This window comes from Callorhinus ursinus, unplaced genomic scaffold (genome assembly GCF_003265705.2).
Source record: "Callorhinus ursinus isolate GAN/ISIS: 27379988/994484 unplaced genomic scaffold, GSC_fseal_2.0 scaffold5, whole genome shotgun sequence".
Lineage (NCBI taxonomy): Eukaryota > Metazoa > Chordata > Mammalia > Carnivora > Otariidae > Callorhinus > Callorhinus ursinus.
The window spans coordinates 40564690-40582652 of record NW_027397067.1 but is presented as its reverse complement, the minus strand read 5'-3'; the positions used below and the strand labels follow the sequence as shown (position 1 = coordinate 40582652).

At 41.7% G+C, this 17963-nt stretch overlaps 1 long non-coding RNA gene across 1 annotated transcript; it reads right to left on the bottom strand.

The window, feature by feature from the left end:
* Window positions 1-729: 729 nt before the first annotated feature.
* LOC141372814 (uncharacterized) lies at window positions 730-10940 on the bottom strand. The gene is made up of 3 exons (XR_012378258.1): window positions 10496-10940; window positions 10051-10142; window positions 730-1351 (listed from the first exon to the last, which is right to left on the bottom strand). It is a non-coding gene; the product is annotated as an uncharacterized lncRNA (long non-coding RNA).
* Window positions 10941-17963: the final 7023 nt, after the last annotated feature.

Genomic DNA, 17963 nt, shown 5'->3' with positions numbered 1-17963 from the left:
GCCTGAGATGCGGCACCAGCCAGTAGAACCCATCTCCAGGCTTCAGGACTGAGCCCTGCGCTGCCACACACCGACAATGGCGGGAGGGCGGAATGGTGGCCCGTGTGGTGGCTCTGATCTCCCACCTCTTAGACGCACACAATGTGGTTCCAAGCAGACTCCTTTTTCTCTCTTTCCTACCCCCGGTGGGAGAATGATCTGTCATGGCTCCTGAATAATGCAGACATTGATGATTTCTTAATAACTTAAAAGCCCTTATGATGGGGTGAGGAGAAGGAAGAAAACATGTCCTACCCCCTCCAAAGGGAGAACAAAAGCCTTCATTCAAATCCTTCACAGGAGGAACCCTTGGAACTGCCATGCGAGCCCTGATCCTCAGCTTCTGGGCAAAGCAACCTGGTTTTCTCACACTCACCACTCCCTCTAAGTGCAACCAGAAACACAACTCTCCTATTAGCTAGAAATAATAAAATGCTCAATAAACCCCAAATGATGAAGGCCCAGCCAGGAAACTTTCAAGCACTCATGTTTACAGCACACCTGGCGAGTATTTTTACAGTAAAGTATAAAATATGCCCTTTTAAATCGCACAGAATTGGTGGCAAAGCCCATTTATGCCCTTTCAGCTGTAAGCCAGAGTTTGCAGAGTTTATAAACTCCTTATAACCCGTCTCTATAATGTAAAAGTTTAGAATAAAAAGAGTACTTTGACAAGCTGTGGAGGTCAAAACAAACAGCTTCTATTTCTTGTCTGAAGAAGAGAAAGCTGAAGGGAGACTAAGTGTCTTTATGGGATTGCTTTGGCCCAGGGGAAAAAGCCTGTAAAGAGGACTTGAATCAGATAAATTCCATCTTCTCTTTGATTTCTACTGTCGAGTTGAGGACAAACTTATAACGAAGAACACTTTTGTTGAACAAGGTGTTGGAATAGCGGTAACCCACTTGGGGCCGGCATGTCGTCACCCCAATATGCCCATGCCAGGTGGTGATCTGTAGCCTTTCTCTCAAGGTATGTGTTTCCTCTGTAGACTTGTAAATGTCTGGGGGCCTTTTCTGTTGCTGGGACCTCCCACACTCAGGCCACACCACCCTGCATTCCATCCTCTGCACCCCGCACCTCCGCCACGCCCCCCTTGGCCCACCTCAATTCCTTCAGCTTTCAGTTACAGTCAGTGACCCCTGCAGCCTGCTGGGCACCTACTGCTCCCCACATTCTTCTCTCTTTCTTCTCTGGAGTCTTCATGGTCTGCTTCTAATGGCAACATGTGTTTTCTTGAACCCTCTGTCTCCGGTTGGGTGCCGGGAAATAGACTCAGCGGTGGAGCCTGGGACGTGCTCCCTGCGCCATCTCCTGTCGGGAAGTAAAGGAAGAAAGATGAGGCCGAGGAAGAAGTTAACGATGGTGAAACCACGGCAAAGGTCTCCGAGAACCAGTGTGAATCCCTTCATCTGGAACAGCGGGGTCTTTGTAAACCTTCCTCAAAGGGCACCAGAGGCTGGCTGGCCCCGGGGGAGGGACATGGTCTTGGGTAAGGAAGCTCCCTGTGACTAAGGGCAGCTATCACGTGGGGAAGGACTCAGCCAGGAACCTTCAGCTACCACCAAGCCTAGCAGCTGGGAAACGAGTGTTGGGTCTTCACAGGGTGGATCTGTGTTCACTGCACCCTCATTGTAGAATTCCCATCTGAGGAAAACAAGACCTTATAGAGATATAAAAGCTGCAAGTAGGGTTAGGAGGAATCTCATATCTATTTTTTACATTTACTGAAATATAACAACCAAACACATATTATCAATGCTAGTTTACATAGCTTAAATCAGTAATAATTAATGCTTTACAATGAATTTATTATTTATCTCTTTCCTTTCCCATAAGCTTTAATAAGATACTTACAAATGTGTTTTTTTCTGTTACAAATAACATATTAGTAATTGCCATTAACTGAGCGCATATTATATTGCAGATACTTACTACTTTATTCAATCTTCATAAGATCCTGTAAGAAAGATACCATTATCCCTATTATGGATGAGGAAGGCAAGCTTTTTTTTTTTTTAATTTAAATTCAATTAATTAACATACAATGTGTTATTTGTTTCAGGGGTACAGGTCTGTGATTCATCAGTCTTATATAATACCCAGTGCTCATTACAACACATACCCTCCCCAACGTGCATCACCCAGTTACCCCATCCCTCCACTCTCCTCCCCTCCAGCAACCCTCAGTTTATTCCCTATGATTAAGAGTCTCTTATGGTTTGTCCCCCTCTCTGGTTTCAGTTTTTCCTCTCTTCCCCTATGAGCCTCGGCCTTGTTTCTTAAATTCCACATATCAGTGAGATCATATGATAAATGTCTTTCTCTGGTTGACTTATTTTGCTTAATATAATACTCTCTAGTTCCATCCACGTCATTGCAAATGGCAAGAATTCATTTTTTTTGGATGGCTGAGTAGTATTCCATTGTATATACACACCACATCTTCTTTATCCATTCATCTGTTGATGGACATCTAGGCTCTTTCCATTGTTTGTTTATTGTGGACATTGATGCTATAAACATTGGGGTGCAGGTGCCCCTTTGGATCACTACATCTCTATTTTTGAGTAAATACCCAGTAGGGCAATTGCTGGGTTGTAGGGTAGCTCTATTTTGAACTTTTTGAGGAATCTCCATACTATTTTCCAGAGAAGGCAAGCTTTTTTTTAAAGATTTGTTTTTTGTATTTAAGAGAGCGAGAGCAGGGGCAGGGGAGGGGCAGAGAGAGAGGGAGAGAGAAACTCAAGCAGACTCCATGCTGAGCTTGGAGCCCCATGCGGGTCTCGATCTCATGACCCCGAGATCACGACGTGAACTGAAATGAAGAGTCAGATGCTTAACCAATTATGCCAGGCGCCCCAGGAAAACAAGCTTTAAAGAGGAAAAATTACTGTCCAATTCACATATAAATGGCAGAACTGGGCTGTGAACCTAGCTAACCCTGGAAGCTCTACTCTTTTTTTTTTTAAGAGCTGGAGAAGGGGGGCAGGAGGGGCAGAGGAAAAGGGAGAGAGACAGGCTCCACATGAAGCATGACGCGGGGCTTGAGCTCACAACCCTGAGATCGTGATCTAAGCCCAAACCAAGAGTCCTACTCAGTCGGTTACTGAGCCACCCAGGCACCCTGAAGCTCTACTCTTTTAACTCTATCATGTTTCATTTTAACCTAACAAATAGCTTATTTTTCTTTTTGGTTCTCTTTGCAGATATCCAATGCCTCTCTGATTTTTGTCGTCCATGCTAGTTGTGGAAATCCATTCCTGAAGTCTGACTATAGTCCCAGAAATAAGGCCATGGAAGAGAGAGGGGGCCTGTGTGCAGACCCTAACTGGAGAAACTCGGTGGGCAGTCCTTAGAGACCCCCTTCTCCCTCCTAGGCTGGAGCCCAGGCTACACAGCCCCTGACCCCTCCCCCGTCCCCTGATGCAGGGCAGTCTCCCTTGGCTTCTCCGCAGCGCCCTGAATCTGTAGAGGTTTCACCTCCACAACCTCAGGCCCTCCTCCACCGTCCCCTTCCCCTTTCAGTGCCCAGTGCTTTTTTAACCTAGTTCTTGGTAGAAATGACTATTGATGGCCACACATTCAGATCTAAAATCCTCATGGCAATGGAAAGAGACTAAACAGATGCAGTCCCACCTCCCAGAATTTCAGGCACAGGGAAGAGAGGTGGAGAAGGGGACCACTATATATGTAATGATTGAAAGACCCATCTTCATGTGTCCTTTTACGAGCATGTTTCACATCGACAGCCTAGTTTGGTGAAGACCAAAACTTCCTAGAGTTTGAGGCTTCAGGGAGAAAAAACTTCCCCACTTCATCATTTCAGAAATTTGAAGTTAAATGGAGCCAATTCTCTGCCTCTCTCTTTCTCCCTCTCTCTCTCTCTCCACACACATACAGTCTGTATCTGTATAATATCTAGGTATATAATTTATAAAATTACAAATCTCTGTATAAATATAGATTCTACATAAATATAAATCTATATATACAATTTGTAAAATTATAACAAAAGGACTCTTATCCAGCTGGCTTTATCCAACTTAAAATGTGCCATGTGGGCTTTAGAGAAGAAATCAGGATGAGATGTTTAGCTGAGGCCTTTTTTTTTTATACTAGAATAGTGGAGTTAAAATCTCATTTTTTTGAAATGAAAAAAGGATAGATTTTCATCTGTCTGAGATAATTTAATATACCCTACCTGGAGGCAGAGGAGAATGGGGCGAATAATTCTTCTAGTCATTCCTAGCTCTGTAATTATATTTTCAGAGGGAGAGAATAAAGATTCCTGCTGCTGTACGCATTATTATACATTTTGAAGAGGATTCAGAATTTAATATTTGTCAGTCAGCCACTTTCCTAATTTTACGTCTAATTAGCCAAGAAATTGAAGTTTCAAAAACGTTCTTGATTTGCCAAATTCCCCTATGTATTTCAATTCACAAACATTTAGTATGTACCTTCTAGGTGTGCAGCACTTGGTTGGGGAGCCAGGGAAAGAGGCTGAAGGAAGAGCGCACGGGCTAGTCTGCACACGTCTGGAGTCCAGTGAGGAAGGAGGACGATTCAAAATGAGTTGCTAAGTTGGAGCTATTGTCTTTTAACAGAAATGCAGAGGTGGGCTCACTGCATTTTTTGAGGTGGGAGGAACACTGAGGAAGCTTCAAAAGGAGCTGATGTTGGAACTGAGTCGGGGGTAAGCAGAACCTCACACAGGGTGCCAGAAGGGAGGAAGGAAGGGAGGGAGGGAGGGAGGGAGGAGGGAAAAGAAAGAAAGGAAGAAAGGAAGAAAGAAAGAGAAAGAAAGAAAAACAGACAGAAAGAAAGAAAGAAAGAGAAAGAAAGAAAAACAGACAGAAAGAAAGAGAAAGAAAGAAAGAAGAAAGAAAGAGAGAGAAAGAATGAAAAAGAGAAAGAAAGAAAGAGAGAAAGAGAGAAAGAAAGAAAAAGAAAGAAAGAGAGAAAAGAAGAAAGAAAGAAAGAAAGAAAAAAAGAAGAAAGAGAGAGAAAGAATGAAAAAAAGAAAGAAAGAAAAAGAAAGAGAGAAAAGAAGAAAGAAAGAAAGAAAGAGAAAGAAAGAAAGAAAGAAAGAAAGAAAGAAAGAGAAAGAAAGAAAGAAAGAAAGAGAAAGAAAAAGAAAGAAAGGAAAGAAAGAAAGAAAAGAAGGAAGGAGGGAAGGAAGGAGGTGGGGAGAAGAAGAATGGAGGGAGGGAAGGAAGAAGGGAGGGGCAGAAAGAAGGAAGAAGAGAGGAAGGAAGGCAGGCAGAAAGGAAACTTTCTTTGAGCCACCTCTCCACGGAGCCCTTCCGCTGGCCTATTGTGACTAATATTCATCTATCATGTCTACTCTGTAGAATCTGGGGGCTCAAGCATGAACGGCCCCAGGCTCTGCTGGGTTCTTCATTTCAAAACTGCCCCATCATTGCTTCCCCCCTGCGCTGCCGATAAGGAGGTAGCACAGGACTCTGTGCTCTCAGCTGATGCGGGTGTCTGTATGTGAGGGCTGTACCGCATTCCACAGGCTCGTGGCCCCCTAGCCAGCGTGCCAGCTCGCAGGAACCCCAGCACTGCAGTGAATTCCCACGGAGAATGCTCTCCTTCTCCCAAGACTGCCTTGTCTTCTGAATCTCCAAAAAAAATAGTACTGTTTCTGTCAAAACTGCTATTTCCGTAGAGATGAATCTTTCCCCCCACATTTGTCTTATTTTGCAGGACATTGTTAAAAATATCTTTTCATAACTAACTAATAGTATTTATTTCTCCCTCTCACAAGCTTGACTCTCAGGGGTATCATAATGCTGCAAAGGACGAATGCTTTATGGGGTTTGTTGCAAACAGCCAGGAGACCACAGCCCCACGCTCAAAGCCAGCACTCATTTCCGTGTGAAGGCCTTGAATTGGAACCTCAATGCAGTTCACCTCCCTGTGGCTTCCTAGCCACCCCTGTCCTGTCTGGTGCTCAGACCGGCCTCTTGCTTGCTGCCAGTTGTCGACTAATCCTTCCAAACTGTGAATCCTCAACTGGAAATGTTGCCTTCTGTAGAGACACATTCTAGTGATGGAATCACAGGCACAGCCACGGGCCTAAGTAGAAGCACGGTCGGGAAGGAGCTGCCGGTCACATTGCTGGACTCGTCCATGAGGACCCTTAGCCCACATCCCCCGAAGGTGGTGGGAGCTGCCTCCTCTGCACCCACAAATACCTGTCAAAAATGTCTGGGCTTTCTAACTTCTAGGTGCTGATGATTGGCGGCCTCTAGGAATGAATCCCTTCCCCCACTTTTCTTGGGTCTCCAGATATACAGGCATCTAAGACACTGCTTCTTAGTGACAGACAAAATAGAGGCTCTTAAGCTATGGCTTCCCTCACCCTTCTGCTTCTCCACTTCAGAACATCAGTCTCTGTGTCCATCCGAGCATTTGTCGTGCTCCTCTGCCTCCTTTACCCAAAGCGAGCCCGTCTCCCTGTGTTCTGGATTCCACCTTGTGCCTCTTGTTTTCCTGAGTTCCCTCTCTTGCCTGTAACTTCAAAGCGTCCCGTTCTCTGTTCGTGGGAGTCCTCGACATCACACAATGTACAAATCCTTCTTCCCTGAGAACCTGGCTTCCTCTCTATCTTCAAGTCACGACAAGCTGGTGTTCTTCCTCTCCAGTCTGAGGTAACTTTTCTTTCTAACACCACTGGTCATCCTCTAATGGCCAGTGTCACGGATACTTCCCTTATTTGATTTCCCTGCAATATTTACTGTGGCTGATGACGCCATCCTTCTTAAATTTTCTTGATTTCTTCGTTGAACTCCTTGCGCTCCTCCTTGGTCTTCTTTCCAGGTGTCTCTTCTTCCATAGCCCATTTCTCTTCTTTAGTCCTTCCTGGGCTCTCTCATTTACTCCCAGAGCTTAAATCCATCTTTCTGCTGTTGACTGTGAGCCCACATTTCCCACTCAGACCTCTCTCCTATGCCCCAGATATGTATGTTCAGATGTGTGATGGGTTTGTACACCAGGCCAATCCAAACACCTCAAATTTGCTCCATCCCAAAGTGTGTCTCCCCCCGCTTCAACTCCCTTCACCTTACTCTCTCTCTTGTATTTTCCTAAAGGTGCCGGGTACCACTACGCACACATGGGATTCCTGGATTTATTCCCTGCCTTCACGCCACACAGCTAATTGAATGATAAGTCTTATCAATTATACCAGCCCATGGGTCCATGCTCTCTTCTACTTCCTATAGCTCTGCCTGATCCAGGCACCCATCAGTCCTTATATGAATTCTTCTCGCTGCTTCCCATTTCTAAGCTTGCCTCTCACTACCCCTCTACCACAAACACCATCCATCCACCACAAATCTGAACATGTTAATGCTCAGTCAGAATTCTTCCAGGTCCTTCTTGGCTTAGAACAGGGAAAGCTTTGGCCCATGGGCCAAATCTGGCCCATCTTCTTTTCTGTGCAAACAAAACTCGTGTACATTCTCAACTCTTCTATTGCATGAAAGTAGCCATAAACAATAAAGAACACTTGAGTATTGGTGAAAGAGAGTATAGGGTCTGCAAAACCTAGGATATTTCCTATCTGACCCCTTTACAGAAAATATTTGCTGGCCCCTGGCTAAGAGGATTAACCCAACCTCCTTAGCATAGCACAAAAGGCCCTCCAAAATATGTTCTCTCTGCTTGTTTAGATTTCGTGTTCTTTAACTTTCTCTCTAATAGAAAGCAATGTTGGATTTTTTTTTTTTTTTTGTACATGAGGTTATGTAACATGGTGATTAAAGGTGGGATATACGTCAATGATACCTGGATTGAATCCTGGCCTTGCCACTAATTATCTGTGTGATCTTGGGCAAATTACTTAACCTTTTTATGTTTTAGTTTCCCCATTTGCAAAATGGAAGGTCCTGATTCAAACTTTTCCTAATTCAGAGAACTTTGGAAATACTTTATTTGTCTGTAACATAGAGCTAATGAGATTGTCTTTTGGGTGATAGTTCATGGCAGTCAGCTGTACCAGAATGTATTTTTGAGAGCAGCATTAAACATTGAACTATTCTTACTTGAATAAATCAACTTTCTTATCTCAACTGATTTAGCTGACATTTGGTAGGAACAGAAATTCACCCGTCAATGCAAAAGGCAAAGAAGTGAGAAAAAAAGGGGGGGCGGTATTTTTGAGGAATTTTAAAATTTATTGGAAAAGAGAAAGACTCTTTAAAAAAACAATTTTTCCACCCGGTATGTGAGTGTTACATAAACTGAGAAGGACCATGTATACAAAAACTGTTATGTTTAGACTTTAGTGCTCACCCTTATCTGATTCTCTTCATCTAATTTCTGGGAGAATGATAACTTTTTGCCCTTTTACAGTTAGGTAAGATCTTGTGACTAGTTTGGCCAATAAGCTGGACCATTCATTACTTCCCGGTTGAAGCATTGAATTACTGGTGGTAGACTAGCACTTTCTTCCCATGCTGGACAGAACAAGGAGGACAATATTCCAGATGGTATATCTACAAGATGGTGGCACCTCTCTTAGCCTGGATAACTGAGTCACTATATGGTGGCAAGTGGCTCCGGAGTGTTGCCTGGACCCACAATAGATTTTTTGACTGTGGGCAATGAACTTCGACTGGATTCAGTCATAGAGATTGAGGAGTTTGTAATTGCACACAACCTAGTCTATCTTGGATAATGATTCTATAAGAGAATGATGCCTTTTTCTCCCTTCATGCTCTTAGACAGCAGAATTAAGTGGATAGAGCAGGTTTCCCAGTACTAAGTCTTGTGTGGGGCACTGGAAGGAGTTGTTCTATTGTTCTATACTGATGAGGAAGGGCCGCCCCTTTGTGATCGACTCCTGGTTGTTTTCCCTCTTTTAATTAGCAGTTTTTGTTATTGTACTTGGGAGGCGAAGCTTTAGGAGCAAAGGCCATGGCTTTAATGATAAATGCCTCCTCAAACATTTCTAACCTGAAAATAAAATAACATAAAACCTCTCAAATGAATGTGGGAGCAAGCTGCAAATGTCAATTCTGCCATTGTATGGATATAAAATCAAATGTAAACAAAGTGTGAGGAAACACTGACCTGAATCAAGTCTTTTTTTTTTTCACACCAGTAATTAGTTCTCCAGCAGCAGGCTCAGGCTGAAAGCTGGGTCGGTGCCCCTTTCCCCTAGGAAGCCGAGAAAATTCTCACTGCAGCCAGACCACAAGACAAGGCCCCTGGGGATGTTGTCTGCCGTGGTTGCCTTTTGGCCCATTTCTGGTAAAGGTCAGGTTTCTTGGCAAATGCACTGCTACCTTGATTTGCAGGGAGTGGATAGAAATTCTTTCTTCAGTGTGGACAGTAACAGAGTGAAGAGGCTTGAGTAGGGATGATGGAGGTTAACATTCTAGAAATCAGATCGCAGACTTAACCAACATTGGGGATGTCGGATATTTTAACTAAAAAGAAAGGTAAATGGCCACAATGTTATAGACCTTTGTTCATACTCCGGAGCACAGTACAACTATTAAGTCAAATGATTTGAAAGTTTCTTATTTTGATTTTTATTCTGCAGCTTCTTCAATAATCAGAACTTTTGATAACGCATTTTCCTGATTCATGAGACAAACGGGGTAAGGATGGATGTTTTTTGAAAAATTTGAGACTGAATGGCTGGTTTACATTTCCCACAATGAACATCATCTCTTTAAGTCCAAGAAACAGATACCAAATGGTGTGTAAAAAGTACAAACCAATTAATAAATGAGAACTTTAACCTCTGGAGTTATTACTCTGAACTAGAAAATTCAGACATGTCCTTGTGAACATCAGTGACATTTCCAAGTTTATTTGAGAGCCTTTGGTCAAGAAAACATTTTCAGATCATCAAGATTATCTTCTATGTTTCAAATTCACAGAACTAAAATAAAATAAGACTACCTAATGAGGTGGAAAAAATCACTTAAAAATCAGATAAATACCAAAGGCTTCAGTATTAACAATTTATTATTATGGTATTCACTAACCTTAGGCAGGCTGGATATAAATGTTCTCTAAAGTGCTAAGTAGAAAGAATTTAATGATTTCAGTTTAATTCCCTGTTGCACTGAAGTCCATTCTGGAAAGAAAAAATAAAAACCATCAACGTACATTATATTAAAGGTCTGAATCTCAAAAGGAACTCTAATCTTTAGCTGGAAAAACAAAGTATTTGAAAATGCATCCTGAGTCTAGTGAAACTTCATCGCTCTGGAACAAGTCTGCTCTTATCAATGGCCAGTTCCTTTGTTGTGACAGTAAATTAAAATACCATTCTTCGCCTTAACAAAAAAAATGAAAAAGAAGAATAAGAAATTTAAATGACTTTGCCGAATCAATTCTTTGGCTTGTTTTTTATATCTTCTTCCTTTACTGAGGCCTTAAATCTGATATCCTTTAAATAGGCAGGACAGAGAAGAAAATGGCTCTTACCTGTCTGCTTCCCTTTCTCTCTCCTGATGCTTCTGGTCTTTGTTCATCATTTTTTTCAGGTCATTACATCCCTTCTGGATTAATTTCTTTAATATCCCATTGGCTGGGCTGCCAAAACTCATTTCTTCATTACTGTTCTTTGCTTAAGGGTAGCAGTCGTTGAATCCTCTACCACATCCCCTTTGATCTGCCTTGGATTTTTTTTTTCATAACATCTATTTCTTTTTCCTTCTTTGTTTATCCCAGTGGCAGAAAAGGAGGATTAATTATTTCTATGAAGCCAGCACTTCTCTTTGTGTCAAAGTGCTGGCAAGCAGAACACATTTATCTCAAGAAAGAACGTTTCTCCTTCGGTTGCGATTGGGGGTTCTATACATTGGATGTTGGATTCACTGAGGGCAGGGTCTGTGTTTGTGGATTCTCTTGGCAGAGCCAGGCAAACAGTGACGAGTATCTGCAGGTCGAAGTCCAACTCCTTAATAAGTCTCCTTGTCTCTAGCCCATGCCTCCAAACCCATCCCGGAGTAATCTTTCTGAAACACAAATGGAATCTGTTATTTCCTGGCCCTGAACATTTCATGGGCTCTCACAGTCTTCAGAAGAAACCCAAATTCCTTAGAATTGCATGATTAAAAACACTGTTTTTCTCCAGCTTGCTTCATATCTCCTCATTCTTCCCACCATCTATTACATTTCAGCCCTACTGAAATAGATGGGTTTCCAGACAGAATAGATTGGGTTTCCATCTCTGGGCTTTTGAACCTGTTAGTCTCTCTCTTGGGAATGCCCTCCCCTCCTTTACCTACTTGGCAAAGTCCTCACACTTTTTAGGACTCAGTCCAAGGTCAGCCACTCTTTGAACCTTCTCCCATTTGCCCGGGACCCACAGGGACACTGCCCCCATAGCACTTTATGCTCTAGTCTGGTGTCGGGCTCATGATGTTTCATGTGAGTGTCTACTCGCCTGGATCATCCACTAGGTTTTGAGCTGCTTGAGGACATGATCTCCATCTTATTTATCTTTTGGATCTCCATGCCCTATTAAAGAGCCAGGATTATCATAGTGGCTCAAAAATATTACATGCTCAGATAAATGAATGAATGAATGAGTGGGTAGTAAAATAACTCAATATCTCTCATTAGTTGCATAGCATAAATTATAAATCACTCTAGCTTTATTTTTCTTTTTGGTTGGCAATAAGAATATTCCCACATGCATGTATTTAGTAGTTGCTGTTGTTCTGATTCATTAAGATGCATATTTTGAATAATATGAATTGATTATATACGCAGTCTGAATTTATCAGGAAATTGTGGCTTCCTTTTTTTTTAATAATTTTATATAGTTTCTCATCCTTTTTCTTGGTAAGCCACCCTTCTGTTGGTTTCCTGTAAACAGAATTTGACCTGTTTGCTTTAAGAATGTCCTTTTTCCTTCTAAATCCCAAAGAAAAATTGCATCCGTGGTCTGAACTTACCAAGATAGCATTGAATTAAAAATTGGGGTTATACTATACATACACAATTGTTTTCCTACATTTTCTATATTTCGTTTTATTGTTTTGTTGTGAGCAGTGTACCATGGTATTAAATATTCTAGGTAAGTATAATTATCGACTGCATAATACATCATTTTTTGGTTGTACTCTTTCTTCATTTCTACAGTCATCACTTACTGCAGTATTATTGCATTGTGTGTGTGTTATGTGTATACTTTCGTTTATATGTTTGCATATTTGTACTGTATTGCAATGTAAAACATATTTCTTATTATAGATTAGGATCCAAAAAGCCTGAGAGCCAATGGCTTCCTTATAGACTAGTTCTGAGACCACCTATTCCTCTTTAATATTTTTTCTTACAAAGGCAAATCAGGTTAAGATGAACCTCAAGGAAGGCAACTTTGAAAGGTTTAACAAATATAAAATTTGTGAGTAGAAGTTAGAATAGTCCTACTGTAGAATTAAGTAAGGAAAGTCCTACCAGAGAATAGTCAAACATGTGATAGATAAACATATTATGCTTGATTTCCTTGTGTGACTTATGGGAGCCATACTCATTATTTTTAACTTCACTTGCTCTACCTACATTAGGCCTCTTGTCTTATTCTACCGCCCTAAGTCCCTCTCCCTCTGCCATTTGCTACAGCAGATCGGGGACCCCTCAAATGAGGAGCCCAAGGCTATAGACTCAGTTCAACACGGTCAAGTGTTGTTTCTACCTTTGGCCAGCAAGCCCGGGCCCTCTGCTGTCCTTCCCACGGTGCTCTCTGTATCATCAAAACTGAGGCATGTCTTAGGAGTGAGAAGTTTCAGTTAAGGAAATCAGGGTGGCGGTCCCCCATTTTAAAAAGTCCATCCTACCTTCCTGCACAGCAGTATGATTCTTGATTCAGAAGATGGATAAATTTCAGAGCCTTCCATCTTATTTTCCTGCATTAACACCTAGCACATCCCACAGACACGTGGGCTGGTAAGTCCTCTTGTGTAAGTTTTCCACAATTCATCTTTGTGATTCACCATTTCTAATGTTAGTAATTTACAGTAATGAGCTATGAGCTGACACCCAGGCTGGATGAGACAGAGGCAACGTTCAATCTACAACAAGTGGCAAAGAGTACTTGAGGGATACATTCTCTGCATTCTGAAAGCATCTTAATGATCCTAAGTGCTTTGGATGTTTAGAGGAAGTTCAAAGGCACTGAATCAATTGTACATCATTAAAAGAATACAATCCACAAAACTTGGGAGCTGGAGGAGTGGTATGTATTTTCCTGTTTCAGAGACTGCAGAGACTGAGGAGGTAGAAGGCTGGGAGACCGTTGAAGTCATGCTTTTGTTTGCTGGAAGCACAGGGTAAATGCATGTTTCCTTATGTGTTCGTGGCTGGGTTCCAAATGGGCCTGGGTAAGATGAGTGAATTCAGGCATGTTTGGGAATCACAGAACCTATCAATCTATTGGTTTTTTTTTTTTCCCCCAGATGTCTTTCATTCAGCAAAATGCCAAACTCTTCAGCTGAACACTACTTCATAATTAATTTTTAAATTGATTCATATATATGACAGGATGGAATTTATATATTTCCAAAGATTTTTACATTTTTTACAATAAGGGTGGTTGGATAACTTTGGAACTGTGTCTCTTGTAACAGATTACTTATTTTGTGATAACAAGAATGACAAATGTGTAATATTAGAACATAAATATTGTCACCATGCAGATGGACACCCCTCAGTTCAGAAGGTCAATTTCTTAATATAAGAACACAAGCCATTAATTTGATGAATTGCATTTTCCTCTCTCTCAGAGTAGGCTTTTTAATATGAATCCATTATTGAATAGGGGAGAGAATTCTAGTGCCAGCAAACTCCTGCCAGCTATTTTTAGATTCATATTTATGCTTTCCTCTAGTACCCACGGAAGGCAGCTGAGTATCTACAGAGTGGGAGAAACATGGCCATTGGCTTCAGACAGCACTGAGTTTGATCTTGGCCTTGCCACTGATTGGTTGAGTGGCCCTGAGCAAATCACTTACTTCTTTAAGACTTACCTTTCTTCCCCTGTGGAAAGAGCACAGTAGGGTTCCCGGCTGTGCTCCTGTGAGAATTAAATATATGTGCAAAATGTTGAAAATAAGGCCTTCTGGAAATTGTAGCAAGGAGCTCAGAGATCCTGCCCTCATTACTCTCCTCAGTTGACAGTGCAGAGATGGATGTGGAGGTGGGCTGCTTTCCTCACCTTGGCCACTGTTTGCTCCCTGACTTGCCACCATTGACTTGTTTTCTAGCCCAGCCCTATTGCACTTGTGCCCTTTAGATGTCAGCCAGGCCTAAAGCCTATTCAGAGTCCACTGTGTCGCCCTTGATGGCCACACAGCAAAGCTGTCTTCTCTGGAGATCCTAGAGTTTTCCAACTCTACTTTCTTTGCCTTGCTTTGTTTTCCTCACTGTGCTTCCCCCGTGCATGCTGTGGACAATAGTCTTTTCCTTTCTGTGCTGAAGGATGTGGTAGTCTGAGAGGGAATGTAGTCCTTGTGTAAAATACATTCTCGTCTCTCTTTTCACATTGGTTACGTGCCCACAAGTATTATATGGGTAATGAAAGCATGGAGGTTGGAATTCAACTATGTCTGCCTGACAGACAGACTGGAGACTGAATGCAGAAGCAGAGATTGGTGGAAGTCTCTCTTGCCTACCAGTGGATCAACCTTTTCTCACAAAACTGGTCTTTTTTTCTTTTGTCAAGAGATCAGGGATGCCTGGGTGTCTCAGTTGGTTAAGCAGCTGTCTTTGGCTCAGGTCATGATCACAGGGTCCTAGGATTGAGTCCTGCATTGGGCTCCCTGCTCAGCGGGGAGCCTGCTTCTCCCTCTCCCTCTGCCACTCCCCCTGCTTGTATGCATGCTCTCTCTCTCTCTCTCTCTCTCTCTCTCTCTCTCTCTCTGTGTTAAATAAATAAATAAAATCTTTAAAAAAAAAGAGAGATCACACCTAAGAGCAAGGTCATTCTTATGATATGATAATGATATGATATGATTAGGTGATTCTCATGATTCACAGATTCCATCTTTGTGAATTTGCCTACTTACTAACATTTATTTAACTCCAAATCAGTATTCTTGTGCCTTCACCATCATTCACAGACAGACTGAGAAAGATGTGAGCCCCACTGAGGTCCAACAAGGCATCCCTCTGTTTTTGTCTCTGTCTCATACAGAAGGGAGAAGAAAATGGAGACAGGAGGGGGCTGTGCAGTGTAGTACGAGAAGTCCTGGCTCTGGGGCCCTTGGACCGAGTTTGAATCCCAACTCTGGCATCTGTTAGCGGAGTGCCTGTAGGGAATTCACTCAACACTTCTGGACTTCATTTTCTCTTTTGTAAAATAAAGAAAATAGAATCCACTGATCAGAGTCGTTTTTAGGATTTAAGATTATGATCTATGTAATATAGCTGTATATGCACATATATACCTCCAAGGAGCAATGGTTCAGTATTCACTGATTCAGTGTTTGTGGAGACTTCGTAAAATATAACTACCACAAATAATGAGAAACAACCTTTTTATGTATATTGTTTGTGTGTGTGTGTGTGTGTGTGTGTAAATATTTGTCAGTGGAAGAGTAGACAAGCAAGAATAACTAGACCTTGGATTCGGTTCCATTTCTATCAATAGACTCTACTGATGTGTGGACTGAGACAAGTCACTTTACCTCTGTGCCCTATAAATTCCTGATATGTAAAGTTAGGGTCAATGTGTCCGCAGTCCCCATAACAAGAAATAAAATGAATTTAATGGTCATGAATTTCCTTAGTAACTTTTAAAGCACCCTAAAAATGGAAGGTAGTGTTTTTATCTGGCTCCTGTCCTGGAAGCAGGTGCCAACGGGAGGCTGGGATGGTGATTCTGCAGGGTCTCTAGTCTACAGCAGACTGTTCTAATCTAGAGTTCATTTATCCCTTGATTTGTTTATTCAATCTTTCAATGAACTTGTATTGAAAATTGACCATGTGCCCAGGCCTATGCAAGATGTGAGGGACACAAATGAATAAGCAAGACCCGTTTCTCGAGATGCTTACTGCGGGAGACAAACATGCTATCTGGATTCTACGATAGGGGTATACCAGGCTCCCATTCTTATGCCAGGCCCAAATTCTTCACATGGCCCTGGGTCTTCATCTGACCATGCCAGTTGCATATGTGTGTGTACTTGTGAGTGTGTGAGAGTGGGTATGAGTGTGTCCAGGGACAGAAATGGGGATGCAAAAATCCCCTGACATTTTCTCCAGGTGCAGTTTCCTCCATGTTCTTCTTTCATTCACATTCATCCCCTTGGAGTCCCATGGAATGAGTGGTGATTTCTCTGGGATCTTAGCATAATCCCTCACGCTACAACTACCAGCATAGAACTTCACAGATGTCCGGATGACAGTTCCTGAAAGTTAAATGCATCAGCTGAACAAACTGCATGCACTTCAGATGTGCTCTGTGGGAAGCGTGTTGGGTCCTTTTTGTGTTCAAAACCCAGAGACCCCAGGATAAATAAACCCACTAACATGATTCCCTATGAGGAATCATTATTTGTCTCACAACTTCAATTCTCTGATACTATATGAAAGCAATTCTTAGATAACATACGCGTATAGGAACCGCCCTCAAGTTGTGTTAAGGGTCTATAATTTTGCAACTGCCCTTTCAAATTGTTTTGATGATGGATGTAAAATAGGGAGAAAAATTACAGACTTCCTTGGAAATTGCTTTGACACAAGATTTCAGTGGACATAAAACCGATCTTAAAAGAGCTACCAGGAAACACAGTAATCATATGAGCCAAATCCTTTCAGAGAGAAGGTCTGGAGTGATGAAATGGATATCCTAATTTTTGGACTGTTAGTGTGAAAATTGTAATGCAATTTAGTTACAATACAATATACTTTATATCTTTTCCTCTAGCCTTCTTCTCTTTGGTTTCTTCCTCATCAATTGGACTAGTGATTCTAATCAAACTAATCAGCACGAATCATTCATTCATTCTTTCATGCATTCATTTATTTCTAAGAGTGAATTAGAAGCCTGTAATGTTCAAGGCACTATCAGGACTAAAATTACTTTCCTGGAACATGTCCTGTGGGGATAAACGAAATAGATATCCTGATGTGTAGCATTTTTCTGGATAGTTTTTCAATATTACATGTTTATTAAATTCTAGTAGACTCATTCACTTCTATTAAAAGTTTCAAAGATTTTTCTCCCAGTCTGCAAAAGGTGAAATCATCTCAGCCAAAGTACAGTGGGGGTTTCTGTCCTAATAGCTTTTAAGTTCAAGCTGTCCAGTTTCCGGCAAGATAGTGAGGAGGTTAAGAACGTGGGCTCTGAAGTCAGACTGCCTGGATCCAGACTCTGGCTTTGATGTTTTTCTACCTGTATAAATTTAGGCAAGTTACCTAACTCTTTTACACCTCAATCTTATTATCTGTAAAGTGGGAATGATGATATCTACTTCATAGGGCTCTTCTGGGTATTAAGTGGGAGGTCCTATAAAGCACATAGTAGAGCAGCTGAACCGTATTAATCACAGTCAGTACTTGTTAGATGTCAGTTGTTATTGTTGGTATTATATCATGGAAGCCATTTGTTTGATTCCTGGATTGATTTGCTAGCACATTGGATGTTCTCTGCCAGAAATTTTCCATTTGCACTAACATGACATATGATGTTTGTTTGGATAAACTAGAGCCCACAAGTTAATTATTGCTAACGTCATAAATGCAAGGGTGCAGCTATGGGATTGATGGGCCTTATTGTCCCTGAATGAGGGTTGGGAACGATACATCCTGAATCCATATCTCTAGGAACAAATGTACTAAACTACCAAGACTCTGACGAGGGAAATGGAAACCTAAGGAATAAATCTGGTGGAAATTTCACTTGAATTCTTAAATTAAGGAATAAATTGGTGGTTTTTACAAA